The 15,635-nt window shown below is 44.5% G+C and overlaps 2 long non-coding RNA genes across 3 annotated transcripts; one reads left to right on the plus strand and one right to left on the minus strand.

Moving 5' to 3' along the window:
* The first annotated feature begins 2,450 nt into the window (after nucleotides 1-2,450).
* LOC136788803 (uncharacterized) lies at nucleotides 2,451-7,680 on the plus strand. 2 transcript variants are annotated; one of them, XR_010827382.1, is made up of 4 exons: nucleotides 2,451-2,965; nucleotides 4,209-6,101; nucleotides 6,607-6,769; nucleotides 7,499-7,680. It is a non-coding gene; the product is annotated as an uncharacterized lncRNA (long non-coding RNA). The 2 variants fall into 2 exon arrangements; XR_010827381.1 differs by having other exon boundaries at nucleotides 4,212-6,101.
* Nucleotides 4,560-8,454, minus strand: LOC136788804 (uncharacterized). Its single transcript, XR_010827383.1, has 3 exons — nucleotides 8,296-8,454; nucleotides 7,174-7,260; nucleotides 4,560-4,697 (listed from the first exon to the last, which is right to left on the minus strand). It is a non-coding gene; the product is annotated as an uncharacterized lncRNA (long non-coding RNA).
* Between the last annotated feature and the right edge of the window lie 7,181 nt (nucleotides 8,455-15,635).

Raw genomic sequence — 15,635 nt, forward strand, 5'->3', positions numbered from 1 at the left:
AGGGGAGCTAATTAGAATGAAAAGCGAGGCTGATGTTGCAACCTGTAATGAATATGTATACCTTACGTAATGTTGGATGTATAAATAATGGCTGGGAAGTAACGGGACTTGAAGCCAGATTTGGGCACCTGCCCCGGCTTCCAGCGCTGAATAAAGCACCTTCATATAATCACTTGGTGGTTATGTGGTTGCTACGCTAACAGAATTGCTCCAAAATCTGCTCTAGAACTCGCCCAAATAAATTTGGTGACTCTGTAAACCCCTGAGGTAGTACTGTCCATCTGTATTGTTTCTTCTGCCCTGTTTCAGGGTCTTCCCACTCGAAGGAGAATATGTTTTTGCTCGCAGGGTCAGGCCCAATAGACAAGCCCAAAAGGCATCTTTTAAATATATCACGCTAAACCACTTATGCTCATGTGGGATCTTGCTCATCAGAGTGTATGGATTTGGAACCACAGAGTGGCACATCCTCACTATCTCTTTAATTTTTCTTAGATCCTCTACCAGTCGGTAAGAACTGTCAGCCTTTCTTACTGGCAGGATAGGAGTGTTAAAAGGAGACGTGCATGGCTCCAATAATCCACCTTTAATCAGCCTTTTTACCACTGATTTAAGACCAGTTCTTCCCTCAGATGAGATGGGGTATTGCTTCTGCTTTATTGCCTCATATCCTTCCTGCATACCTGTCTTCAGGGTATTGATATTAAGCCCTCCTCTATTTCCTTCCTTGACCCAAACTATGGGGTCTGTTTCTTTTTCATCATCTTCTGTCAATAACTTCATTGACACCATTATTCCATTCTGACAACTTACTATTTGAATACCCAATTTCATCATCAAATCCCTTCCCAACAAATTAGTCCCTGCCTCGGGTACATATAATAATTACTCAGTGATTGTTTTATCCCCTAGTCTCAGCTTGGTGTCCCCAAAAAGTAGCATTGTTATCCCAGTCCCTTCTACCCCTGTCACCTTTAGGGTTTCATTAGTTAATTTAAGACCTGATACTTTATGGGCCAGTGATGACCTAGCTGCTCCAGTATCTACTAAAATTTTCAACTTCTTCATTAGGTCCAACCACTATATTTATCAAGTGTTCTCAGTAGGACCAGCTTTTTGAGAAGCCCCAACTCCCGTATTCTGAATTTATAACACCAATCTCTCCTCCTTCTTCTACTCCAGATATTCCTACTTGAAGTGGCCGGCCCGGCCACACTTAAAACATCTTACCAAAGCCTGTCCCTGCCTGGATTTAGACTGCAGCACAGGTAGCTTTCCTTGCCTGCCATTCCTTCATCTCTCTTCCTCTCCCTTCCATTCTGGCCCTGACTCCCCCTGAAGATTTTCTTCCTATATCTCCAGCCCTCTGCCTCACTATCTGGTCCACTGGGAAGACCATTAGTTTCACTCTGCTTTTCCTTCTCATCTCCCCTCCTGACATACACCTTCTGGGCCTCCCACTGAGAGAGGGAGTTAAGAGAATCTTAGTAGATGGGATGCTGATTAATGAATTGTTGTATTGAACTAGTAGATGTTGCTGCTAACTATTGTGCAAATTAACCGAAGCGAGAAGTTTTGGGGCCCCTCACAAAGGATAGTTCTTGATAAAGATGAAGAACCTGTCTCAAGAACGGCTGAAACTGCTCCTGTGGTTTGGACAAAGGCCAAGGATTTAAAAGCACAAGCTCCAGGGAAAAAGGTGAAAAGTTCAGATATGAGGAAGAGGAAGGAAAAGACTTACTTCATCTTAAGAGACCACCAGAGATGACCACCAGAGAGCAGTACGCAGGCGTGGATGGGAGGACCACATGTAGATTAGTTCTTGGAACTAATTATAATATGAAGCAGGGATAAGTTATGCGTATGTATAAGTGTATTGGGAAACTTCGTGCATATGTAACTCTTTACTGCATATAACCAAGGCAAGTTGCTGCGTTGGGGTGCACCTGCCTTTGGGAGCTATCCCGCATGCGCCCAACACTTAAATAAACCACATACCTACTTTATAACTCATTTGCTTTGAGTTGTAGAGTTCTTCCACGAATCACCACAGGAGGGCTTCCAGTGACTGTTTGCTCCATCCTCCCACCTTCTGGAGCTTTTTCTGTGTATCTGGCCAGGCTTTAGTCACAAAATGAACTTTCAAGAGCCCTTGGGCTACTGGGTCCTCAGGATTCATCTCCGAGTACTTTCTCGTTCTGACCCCAAGTCTTTCCAGAAAGTCATTAGGCATTCATCCTTTTGTTGTTGGACTTCAAATGCCTTGACAAAATTCTGGGACTTTGGTACTGCTTCCCTAATTCCCATTGTTATTATATCCCCTAAGTCTCTCATGATTTCTGTGCTGTGGGTTGTTATTATCCCAGTTAGGGTCGGCAAGCAGATATTTCTGCTCTACTGGAATTACTCACGGTCGGGGGGGGGGGGGGGGGGGGGGGGGGGGGTGTTGATTCTTTCCCATTCTTGCTTAGCTGCCAACCTAATCATTCCCTGCTCCTTTCTAGTGAATAACATACTCAGGACTGACATAATTTCCCCCCAGGAATACAAATTAGGCATTAGAAACTGATCTAACTGTTCCGCTAGTCCTATAGGGTCCTAAATCAAAGGGTTCATTTCCTTCTTAAAACGCCTAAGCTCTCTGCTGTTAAGGGGAGGGAGTTCACATAACATATTTGTCCCTTTCGTGCTGGGACCTCCCTAAGAGGATACATAGAAGTGCCAGCACTATTATTATCAGGGAAGGGAAAATTTTCCATGTCTTTTTTTACATTGTTATAACTCTCATCGGAGCTTAGAGTGTACTTTCTTTTTTGTGACAGTGTGCCCAGTGCAGTACGAAGTACCTCTCTGAGATCCCCTGTGTGCCTATCTGGAAGTGTCCTTCCTGATGCCCAGGCTTGCAGAGATAGCAGAGAGGACCACAGTTACCATGTCCTCCCTACTCTTCCATCTTTGATATCAGGTGAGAATTAACAATTTTCGAAGCCCAATGATATGCAAAAAGACTAAGATGACATTGCGTAGTCTCCACACCTTTTACATCTGCAATAAGATCAGACACAATTTGGTCCCAAACTATGACATTATTGTTTTCAAGCTGCAACAGAAAGCACAAGAAAGGTTGCGCAATAAATGCCTTAGTATGATGATTCTGGCCAGCAGTCAGAGTGCCTCTGAGGATCATGAAGAAACACATGCTAAAGCAAGAGCTCTGCTGCCATTCAACCAAATTCAATACTTCACATGCTGTAAACTAACTTAGCTCAGTTTATAACTGTTTAGAACTGTGAAGTTTTTTCAGGCTCATCTCTCCTTACACCTCTTAAAGAAGTTTAGGGGGCTATTTTGTCCAGGAAAGATCACTTAATGCCTTTCTAAAAATGTTTCCTTAGAAAGAATGTTTACAGCTTGTACTGGAACACTTTCCAGGGATATTTGTCCTTTGATGAATTTACAATATCTAAGTAAACACATGTTCAATTATTCATTCTTTCTTTTTTTGAGAGAGTAATTTTTTCACTTACGCCTGAAATGTTCATCATTCCATCTTCCATTTTGAAATCAGCTTTGAGTTCACTGTGTTCAACAGCCTTTTTTACTGGGGAGAAAGAGCAGTGTTTTTTATTGAGGAGAAAAAACACCTCTTATTCGCAATACTGAAATGTTTCATAATGTATATAGTTCTTATACTTTGTGCAATTTACATTTGTCATGTCACCATTTGCGCTTTTGGTAATGTTATTTAAAAATATAACTTTCTGGAAAGCAAGTAATCAGTTGCTCTATTTTTATATCATCATGGTTGAGCACTTTGGGACTGTGTGTCCTAATGGATCAGTTATTGTATTTCTTCTAAGGATACATTATAAGAGGGCACACAAAAAACACAGCTGTGTCAAAACTAGTACAAATCTAGATGACCTGATTACAGAATGAATTTGGTGTTTTTTCATTCTCTAGATGAGGATATGTTGCCACCTCTTTGAGCAGAGTTTTGAGAAAAAAGAAAAAAAAAAGTTTTAGGCAAAATACTGCAACATGTATTTTTATCAGGACATTCTGGTATGCATACAGGCGTATCCTTGGTGTCCTGGTTTCAGTTAGGATAGAGTTAATTTTCCCTCATAGTAGCTGGTAGGGTGCTCTGTTTTGGATTAGGATGACAAGAGTGCTGATAACATGCTCATGTTTTAATTGTTGCACAGCAGTGCTTACACCAAGAAAAGGACTTGGTCCAGGACAAGGACAAGGTTCCAGCTCCCGCAGCCGCTCCAGTTCCAACTCCCGCAGCGCTCCAGCTCCTGCAGCCGCTCCAGTTCCAGCTCCTGCAGCCGCTCCAGCTCCCGCAGCCATTCCAGTTCCAGCTCCTACAGCCGCTCCAGGTCCCGCAGCCGCTCAAGCTCCTGCAGCCCTTCCACTTCCAGCTCCTGCAGCTGTTCCAGTTCCAGTTCCTGCAGCCGTTCCAGTTCCAGCTCCTTCAGCTGTTCCAGTTCCTGCTCCTGCAGCCACTCCAGCCCCTGCAGCCGCTCCAGCCCCTGCAGCCACCCCAGATCCTGCAGCCACTCCCGCTTCTGTGGCTGGGTCAGAGAAATGAGCTGTAGCAGTGCAAGTTGACCCTGCAGAGGGTATTCCAACCCCTGTGGCAGACCCTGTGGCTGGGTCAGAGAAAAGAGCTGTAGCAGTGCAAATTGCCCCTGTAGACAAGGTGAAAAAATGGTATAGAGGCTCAGGTCGTTTAGAACGCAGACAGTCTTCTGCCAGGTCTAGGTATAGAGAAGACGAGGCTGGGCCATCAAATGTGCAGGAGGATGAAGATGAGGATGTCGAAAAATCAACAGTAACTACCCAAACCCTATACCAGCATGAGGTACGAGATGTGCAAAAAGATTTTGGTCGCTGTATAGGTGAGCAGCTTGCCACCTGGCTGCTCCGGTGCTGGGACACCGGAGCCAGTTGTGTGGAATTAGAGGGCAGGGAAGCCAGGCGGCTGGGATCCCTTGCTAGGGACGCATGCATTGACAAAGCAATTGGAGATGGAGCACGATCTCGCAGCCTCTGGAGGCGTCTCCTGTCAGCTGTGCAGGAAAGGTATCCCTTCAAGGAAGAACTTGTATGTCTACCAGGCAAATGGACCACCATGGAGAAGGGAATTCAGTACCTGAGGGAACAACCTTATAGACACTTTGGCGAAAGAACATGGTATTGAGTGGGTGTATCACATCCCCTATCATGCACCAGCCTCTGGAAAAGTTCAGCAATACAATGGACTGTTAAAGACTACACTGAAAGCAATGGGTGCTGGGACATTCAAAAATTGGGATACACATTTGGCAAAGGCCACCTGGTTAGTCAATACCAGGGGATCTGCCAACCGAGCTGGACCTGCCCAATCAAACCTGTTACGCACTGTAGAAGGGGATAAAGTTCCTGTAGTGCACGTAAGAAACATGCTGGGTAAAACAGTCTGGGCTACTCCTGCCTCAGGAAAAGGCAAACCCATTCGTGGAATTGCTTTTGCTCAGGGACCTGGATGCACTTGGTGGGTAATGCAAAAGAATGAGGAGGTCCGGTGTGTACCTCAAGCGGATTTGATACTGGGTGAGAATAGCCCATGAGTTGAATTGTAGTATGTTAATTATTATATAATACTGTATGTCATCACTACCATGATTGCTATATACCATAGATGAAAACGGTGATTAATTAGAATGTATTGGAAAGAGTGTAACCTGAGCATGACATAAATGGTATGGAATAAGGGGTGGATATATGTCCTGGTTCCAGTTAGGATAGAGTTAATTTTTCCTCATGTTTTGGATTAGGATGAGAAGAGCGCTGATAACATGCTGATGTTTTAATTGTTGCAGAGCAGTGTTTACACCAGGCCAAGGACTTTTCAGCTTCTCGCTCTGTCCTGCCAGCGAGCAGGCTGGGGGTGCAGCAGGAGCTGGGAGGGGACAGACCCAGGACAGCTGACCCAAACTGGCCAAAGGGGTATTCCATACCATCTGACGTCATGCTAAACAATATATAGGGGTGGCTGGCCGGGGTGGGGGGGCCGGCTGCTCGGGGATAGGCTGGGCATCGGTCAGCGGGTGGTGAGCAATTGCATTGTGCATCACTTGTTTTCTTACACATTATTATTATTAATACTATTATCATTATCACTATTATTATTATTATTATTGTTATTATTATATTCCTGTCTTAGTAAACTGTCTTTATCTCAACTCACCGGCTTCGCTTTCCCGTTTCTCTCCCCCATCCCAGAGAGGGAGGGGGGAGGGTGAGCGAACGGCTGTGTGGTGTTTAGCTGCCAGCCAGGTTAAACCACAACACTTGGGTCTCCCTTGTATCCAGAACCTTGAAACTACTCTTGATCCTTTTTTAAAGGATTTGGTAATCACTCTAGGCACAACGGACATACATTCTTTGTGCATGGAACTTCCAGCTATCACACAATCCGATAACCTCTGCAATTTCTAGGCCAGCCTTTTCCAGACTCTTTTTAGCTGAAGATGCTCTTTGAAAAATTAGTGGTATTCCATAGATCACTGAGTTTAGCCTCCCAGACCTGTCACCACTTCTCATTTGCTCTGCCAGCTATGCTGCTGGTCCTGGCAGGACTCTCACTCAACCAGGCACACCAGGGACAGGCAGGACCCCGTGTCACCGTTGCAGTGGGCTCTGCCTTGGATCCCCAGCATGCAGGAGCAGCAGCAGCAACACCCATGCTGCCTCTTCAGGGACAAGAGGGCTTCACCAGGTAGGTTCCACACCACACCTGGGTTTACACCTCACCATTTGGAATTTGCTGCTTTAGGATATAACAACTCATAATAATTGAAATCAAGGAAGTTATACAATACTTTATTCTAAAAAAGAACTAGATAAATTAAAAGGAGGAGGAAAAAACTGGCAATCCTCCTTCTCTTTCTGAGTCCTTTTTATTCCCAGTTCCACTGCTCCTATATATTGGATCTACCTGACATCTCCACTATCTTCTCTCTTTTATAACCCTTCTCTTTTTTCTAGTGTCTTTTCTTTCTCTCGTTCTTCACCAAGATTTTTTCATCTTTCTCTAGTCAGCCAATCTCTAACTTCTCACAGTATTTCTTTTCTTTCAATCTCCTCCAGCACTGCTATCTGGAAAATAACTCACATACAGACCTTCGCCCCATTTAATGTAGTCACCAGCACTGCTCCTGAAGATAAGGAGGGGGCTTTCAGAACTCCTTTGCAGAACTTCTTCACTCACTGTAAAGATAGAAGTAAGGGGTCTCAACCTGTGTCTCTACTGCATTCTTTGTTAATTCTGTCGTCCCCACATAATAAAAAGAATAAAAATGAAAAAATCTTTGCCTGGTCATCACTTACATCTGTTGGTTCTATTACTGTCACTTTTCCATTCCCAAGAAAGAAGTTAAAAACTTTTGTAAAACAATGTTAGTGGCAACAGATGGCATTCTCAATGTAACTCATTTGACTCTTTCAGGTGATATCCAAAGATTTCTTCTGTCTATGAGTTCTTACTGTTTCCAGATGGACAACCAGTGGCTTTATGAAACAGCAATCCAACAGGATACAGTGTTCTACCGAAAAAAATCGTCTAGCCAACAAAGAACAATATGAAGATGATAGAAAGTGATTGTGAAAAATTTTCTATTAAAAATGCTACCTGGGCAGATGATTATTTTGTTTATTGTGTCTCCAACTGCCACCAGTCTTGGTTTATATGTTGACAGCCTGCTTCACACCTTTTCCCCATCCATTCATTTAATATACCAGCTTTTAATCTTTCTGACCTTCAACCTGTCCAGCAAAACTACATCCTTAATAGTGTATATTTAGTTTGTTTTAAACACATTAATGTCAATACAATTTTACTGCAGAGCATTTATATTTTTAATTCCACTTAAAATGTACTTAGCATGCTATGACTAATCTCAAACAAATTGCTGATGCAGAATGCTTGAGGCAATAGCAGTTTCAGTTGCTACTGTTAAATTTATCTTCAATAGTGAAGCAAAAACATTAGGAAAGCAGCTTATTCCTCTGTAGTGATACAAAATGGAAAGTAACCTGATACCTAACATCTAAAGCTGAACACCATCTTGCCTACATGTAGTTGAAAAAGTATTTTTAGTGTAGAAAAAAAGTGGATCAAAGGTGTATTTCAATGGAGCCTAGCTAACTGCTCCTCAAAACGCATTGCTTGCTTATAAATATTTAAGTTTATGAAAACAGAGAAATCTTAAGAAAGTTGACAGAAAGTTAGTACTCTGTATTTACCTGAAAACTGGTTAAAGTCAGGCAAAGGTAACTCATCTTTCATTCTTCCCTCTTTTGGTCTCTACCCAGTGAAAGGCCACACTAAGCCTGGATTACTCTAATTGCAGTAGCCACCAAAAAGGCTATTCTCGCAATTGAGGACTGTGAAGTGAAGGCATGAAAGACACGGACTCCTGATGGCTCTTGAACAGGAGACATTTATTGCCCTTTTTCACTACTACATATACTTTCCCCATAGCCCCACGCACTGTCCACGCACCCGAATCTGTCATACAATTGGTTAGAGAGCCTCAGACACGCCTCGAGCCAGCCAGCAATTGGCCACTGCCCAAAGCTCATCTTTAACACTGTAGCCAATTTACTTTATCTCGACCTTGCTCAAGTTTTTGGTTCTACCACTTGTTTCCTCATTATCTCTAATTCAGGGACGTGTGAAACAGCGCAAAGCTCCCTGCGAATTCCTTTCCCACAGTGAAGTACAAAGGCAGTGTAGCCACAATTGTACTATGAACTGTGTGACGTGATCTGGGTGTTCCTGTGTAATGTGATCTAGATGTTCCTGCTCTGGCAGCGGGGTTGGACTAGATGATCTTTCAAGGTCCCTTCCAGTCCCTAACATTCTGTAATTCTGTGATAACTGTTTCAAAATACTTATAGCAGGAACCAAGACATAGTTCAACTCTATTTCTAGTTCTTTCCCATATCCAGTAAACCCTATGTGTTACCACAAGCTCCTTCCCACGTCTTTGCACTGACAGCAGAGTGAAAAAGTATTATGAAGTTGGTTTCAAATTGCATGTGTAGGATGGACTAGCCAGTATGCTGGTACTGATGAACTGTCAGTATAACAGACAGAAAATATCCTTCCCTCCTACCCCTTCCCACATTTCCTCATTAGTACAGTCCCTCTCTTCTACGTGGCTCCCCACTAACTGTCACAAGACTTGAACTTAGTTAACTTTTGGAGACCTCCATCTGTCAGTCAGATTTGGTTGCAGCTGACAAAAAGGGGCAGGTGGGAGGGATGCAGCGGTGGTCTGTGTGAGAGGAGTCCAGAAGCTGCCCCATGTTAGATAAGGGCCAGCTCCAGACAGATAAAAAGGGACCTGCTGCAGGCCAAAGCTGAGCCAATGAGCAATGCTGATTGTGCCTCTGTGAGAACATATTTAAGAAAGAGAAAAAAAGGCTGTGCAGGAGCAGACGGGAGAGAAGAATGAGAAAATGTAGAGAGAAACAACCCTGCAGACACCAAGGTTAGTGAAGAAGGAGAAGGAAGAGGTGTTCCAGGTCCAGAGCAGAAGTTCCCCTGCAGCCCATGGAGACGACACTGGTGGAGCAGCTGTCCCCCTGCAGCCCAGGGTGTACCATGCTGGAGCAGATATCCATGCTGCAGCTCATGGAGAGCCACAATGGAGCAGGTAGATATGGCCTGATGGAGGTTGCAGCCCATGGAGAACACATGTTGGAGCAGACTCTGGACCAAAACTGCAGCTCTTGGAGAGGAGCCCACGCAGGAGCAGTAGGTCTGGCAGGAGCTGCCACCCATAAGGGAATAATGCTGAAGCAGGCCACCGTTTACTTATACTTGGAGGGGTGTCCAATACACCTGGAATCGCCTGCCCCAGGGGTGGAAACATAGTCCTACCATTTGCAACAGACTGATCCAGTCTGCGCTGGAGCAGGGGGGAGCTCCTGAACACCTGCAGTACATCGATGACATCATTGTGTGGGGTGACACAGCAGAGGAAGTTTTCGAGAAAGGGACGAAAATAGTCCAAATCCTTCTGAAGGCCGGTTTTGCCATAAAACAAAGTCAAAGGACCTTCACAAGTGATCCCATTTTTAGGAATAAAATGGCAAGATGGACGTCGTCAAATCCCAATGGATGTGATCAACAAAATAACAGCTATGTCTCCACCAACTAGCAAAAAAGAAACACAAACTTTCCTAGGTGTCGTGGGGTTTTGGAGAACGCACATTCCAAATTACAGTCTGATTGTAAACCCGCTCTACCAAGTAACCCGTAAGAAGAATGCTTTTGAATGGGGCCCTGAGCAACGACAAGCCTTTGAACAAATTAAGCAGGAAATAGTTCATGCAGTAGCCCTTGGGCCAGTCCGAACAGGACCAGATGTAAAGAATGTGCTCTACACCGCAGCCGGGGAGAATGGCCCCACCTGGAGCCTCTGGCAGAAAGAACCTGGGGAAACTCGAGGTCGACCCCTGGGGTTTTGGAGTCAGGGATACAGAGGATCTGAGGCCCGCTATACTCCAACTGAAAAGGAGATATTGGCAGCATATGAAGGAGTTCGATCTGCTTCGGAAGTGGTCGGTACTGAAGCGCAGCTCCTCCTGGCACCCCGACTGCCGGTACTAGGCTGGATGTTCAAAGGAAGGGTCCCCTCTACACATCATGCAACTGATGCTACATGGAGCAAGTGGGTTGCCCTGATTACTCAGCGGGCTCGAATAGGAAACCCCAGTCGCCCAGGAATCCTGGAAGTGATTATGGACTGGCCAGAAGGCAAATACTTTGGGATATCATCAGAGGAGGAGGTGGTCCGTGCTGAAGAAGCCCCACTGTACAACAAGCTACCGGAAAATGAGAAGAAATATGCCCTGTTCACTGATGGGTCCTGTCGTATTGTGGGAAAGCATCGGAGATGGAAAGCTGCTGTATGGAGTCCTACACGACGAGTTGCAGAAGCTGCTGAGGGAGAAGGTGAATCGAGTCAGTTTGCAGAAGTGAAAGCCATTCAGCTGGCTTTAGATATTGCTGAACGAGAAAAGTGGCCAGTTCTCTATCTCTATACTGATTCATGGATGGTAGCAAATGCCCTGTGGGGGTGGTTACAGCAATGGAAGCAGAACAACTGGCAGCGCAGGGGCAAGCCCATCTGGGATGCTGCGTTGTGGCAAGATATTGCCGCCAGGGTAGAGAACCTGTTGGTAAAGGCACGCCAGGTAGATGCTCATGTGCCCAAGAATCGGGCTACTGAAGAACATCAAAACAACCAGCAGGTGGATCAGGCTGCTAAGGTTGAAGTGGCTCAGGTGGACCTGGACTGGCAACATAAAGGTGAATTATTTATAGCTCAATGGGCCCATGACACCTCAGGCCATCAAGGTAGAGATGCAACCTACAGATGGGCTCGTGATCGAGGGGTGGACCTGACCATGGACACTATAGTACAGGTTTGTGATTGTGAAACATGTGCTACGTTCAAGCAAGCCAAGAGGTAAGAGCCTCTTTGGTATGGAGGACGATGGCTGAAATATAAATATGGAGAGGCCTGGCAGATTGATTACATCACACTCCCTCAAACCCACAACGGAAAGCGCCACGTACTTACAATGGTGGAAGCAACCACCGGATGGCTGGAAACATATCCTGTGCCCCATGCCACCGCCCGGAACAGTATCCTGGGCCTTGGAAAGCAAGTCTTGTGACGACATGACACCCCAGAGAGAATTGAGTCAGACAACGGGACTCATTTCCGAAACAACCTTATAGACACTTGGGCCAAAGAGCATGGTATTGAGTGGGTGTATCACATCCCCTATCATGCACCAGCCTCTGGAAAAGTTCAGCAATACAATGGACTGTTAAAGACTACACTGAAAGCAATGGGTGCTGGGACATTCAAACATTGGGATACGCATTTGGCAAAGGCCACCTGGTTAGTCAGCACTAGGGGATCTGTCAGCTGAGCTATACCTGCCCAATCAAACCTGTTATGTACTGTAGAAGGAGACAAAGTCCCTGTAGTGCACATAAAAAACATGCTGGATAAGACAATCTGGGCTACTCCTGCCTCAGGAAAAGGCAAACCCATTCGTGGAATTGCTTTTGCTCAGGGACCTGGATGCACTTGGTGGGTAATGCAAAAGAATGGGGAGGTCCGGTGTGTACCTCAAGCGGATTTAATACTGGGTGAGAATAGCCCATGAGTTGAATTGTATTATGTTAATTATTATCTAATACTGTATGTCGTCACCATTGTGATTGCTATATGTCAATGTCCAATTAATGGTATCACAGTAACAGTCACGCAGATAATAATGAACAAATTTTGATAGAATTGGAGAAGCACGGCAGTGTGACGGAATGAGAATGGGCCTCAGCGTGTGACAGTTTAACATCACACACCATCTCTTCTGCCATAAAAGAATGCTGTGACAGATGGAGTCCGAAGTCACTCACGGACTATGCAAACTCAGTGGACATTCCATATACCGTAGATGAAAATGGTGATTAATTAGAATGTATTGGAAAGGGTGTAACCTGAGCATGACATAAATGTTAGGGAATAAGGGGTGGATATATGTCCTGGTTTCAGCTAGGATAGAGTTAATTTTCCTCCTAGTAGCTGGTAGGGTGCTGTGTTTGGGATTTAGGATGAGAATAATGTTGATAACGCACTGATGTTTTCATTGTTGCAGAGCAGTGCTTACACTAAGCCAAGGACTTTTCAGCTTCTCATACAGTCCTGCCAGTGGGCAGGCTGAGGGTGCAGTAGGAATCGGGAGGGGACAGACCCAGGACAGCTGACCCCAACTGGCCAAAGGGGTATTCCATACCATCTGACGTCATGCTGAACAATTAATATGGGGTGGCTGGCCGGGGTGGGGTTCTGTCTGCTCAGGGATAGGCTGGGTGGTGAGCAATTGTACACGTTATTATTAGTAGTACTATTATCATTATTATTATTATTTTCCTTTCTTTTCTGTCCTAATAAACTGTCTTTATCTCAGCCCACAGGCTTCATTTTTCTGATTCTCTCCCCCATCCCAGGGAGGGAGGGGAAAGGGTGGGCAAATGGCTGTGTGGTGCTTATGTTCTGGCCGGTTTAAACCACAACAGTAGTCTTTCTGTAGCTTGTGTAGTCTTTTAGCTGAGAAAATAAGGAAAGAGAGAGACAGGTAGCCTTGAGCTAACAGAAGCAATGAAGATAAGGGATGAAACGTAAAAAAGAAGGTGAAAAAGAGTTCCAGACTGACCTACAGTAACCTTTTGCTCATTACGGGTCATTAACATACAGACAATCACACCAATTAAAATGCTAATGTATGCTAATGTTGGATTTCGTTTCGTGTCTGCCCCCATCCCCACTCCCCCACCCCCCGCTGGTCCTCTGTAATGTGCAATCTCAGTAGAGGTAAGTTAGGTGAGCTGTAATAGCCAATCAAAAGTAGTCAAAGAGATAGCTTTCACAATTTTTCTGTGTATAAATAACGGTTATTCAAGTTAGAGGTGTGCTTGCTTGGATTGTGAAACCTATGGATTGTGAGATCGGACGGAATGTTTTGACACACCAGTTCTTATATACGCCTGAATGTCCTCTCCCTTTGTTGGGAAGGGATCTGCTATGCAAACTACCTGCACAGGTAACCTTCTCCACAAATAGAATAACAGTTAAAATTCCATCTGAGAATGCATGGAAGGCACATATTTGTTTATTGACAGAACCAAAGGCAGAGGAAAGGCTACAGATCCCTGAAGAGGTGTTAAAAGCAGTGACTCCTTTTGTATGGGCAGGATAGCCTGAATAGCGATAGCAGGATAGGGCTTTTCAATTGAACCAAAAATGCAAACTATAGCAAACCAAATAGCGCGAAAATGTCCTGTATGCTATGCTAAGAACCCCAAGATCCATCCAAAACCATCACCAGGGGAGACAAGAAAAGGAATGAAGCCTGGGGATTATTGGCATTGGACTTCTCTGAATTGCCTAGACAAGGACTATATCAATATCTTCTAGTACTGGTATACACATTCACTGGATGGCCAGAGGCCTTCCCCTGCTGAACTAATAAAGCTAGGGAAGTCGTAAAGGCTTTATTGAAAGAAATAATCCCACGCTTTGGAATACCAGAGAGACTTTCCTCAAACAACGGGCCTCATTTTATATCACAAGTAGTTCAAGAAATATCGAGGGCATTACAGATTAAGTGGGATTTACGTACTGCTTGGAGACCACAGTCCAGTGGGCAGGTAGAAAGAATGAATCAAACACTAAAAAGACAGTTGACCAAAATTTGCCAGGAAACTCAGCTGAAGTGGCCAGAAGCCCTACCAATAGCTCTGATGAGAATTAGGATAGCCCCCAGAGCTAAAGAAAAAGTTATCCCATTTGAATTATTATATGGTAAACCATATCCAGTAAATGAATTGGTGACAGAAGGGAGTCAAATGCATGTCAGAGGGGAAGATTGGGTCAGACAATATTTGCTGTCTTTGTCTGCCGTGTTGTCCTCTCTCCATATATATGTACAGGAGCAATTACCAATTCCATTGGATGTTCCGGTACACCCATTCTGACGTGGACATAAGGTACTGATTCAAAACCTGGAAAGATGATCCTCTTAAAGGAGAAGTGGAAAGGACCCTACGCTGTCTTGCTCCACACCTACACTGCAATCAAGGTGGAAGGGATCAAATCGTGGATTCACTACGCTCGTGTGAAGGCAGCACCACCACCAGCAGAGGAGAAGCAAGACCTACCATCAAAAGAAGCAAAAGAGACTTTGTGGCAAGTAGAACTGACCGAGGACTTGAAATTGCTGTTTAAAAGGACAAAATGATTTCTGTTCTGATTAGAATTTCCTTAACAGGGTCGACTTACAGTTCCAATAGTTGGACACAGAACTCTATAGTTCAGTTAGCTTTAAACTTAACCCGCTTTGCAAACATAGCATCTTGTTGGGTGTGTATACATGTACCTGCTTCAGCACATGAGGGAACTCCCATCTATGCCATACCACTGATTGTAAATAAGACAGATGTGTGGTAATTAGCAAAGTCAAGCAATGCCAGTATTTCTCCTCCACCACAGTCTCCCTCTATCCCTGTGTACCCTACTGAGAGAGAAAATATATCATGTGTGTACTCAAGTAATAAAAGTAAGGAGAATATGGCCCAGGGATCATATGTAGGTTCCTGGAATCTAATTGGACAGCGTAAAGCGAAGATTGTAGTTGAAACCACCAGTTATACTATCATAAAAAATTATGGAAACAGAAGTGGACCTATCGACCTCCATTGGTGGATATCCCTGGGAGGAGTATATTGGCTATGTGGTCCATGAGCATGTAAAGCACCTCCTCCTGGATGGTACGGGACTTGTGCACTAGGAGCTGTAGTTCCAGACGTTAGACTCTATAAACATGCAGACATAAGGGGTTGGCTAAGATCACAGGGCATCTTTATGACACCTCGGGAGAAACGAGGAATTTATAATCCCCTTTCAAACAGAAATACCTGGTTTCATACTTTGTGGAGGGCATTAATCCCTGCAATGGAAGTAATAGAACTTGAGAGAGCAATAGTAAATATTTCT

Source organism: Anser cygnoides, chromosome W (assembly GCF_040182565.1).
Source record: "Anser cygnoides isolate HZ-2024a breed goose chromosome W, Taihu_goose_T2T_genome, whole genome shotgun sequence".
Lineage (NCBI taxonomy): Eukaryota > Metazoa > Chordata > Aves > Anseriformes > Anatidae > Anser > Anser cygnoides.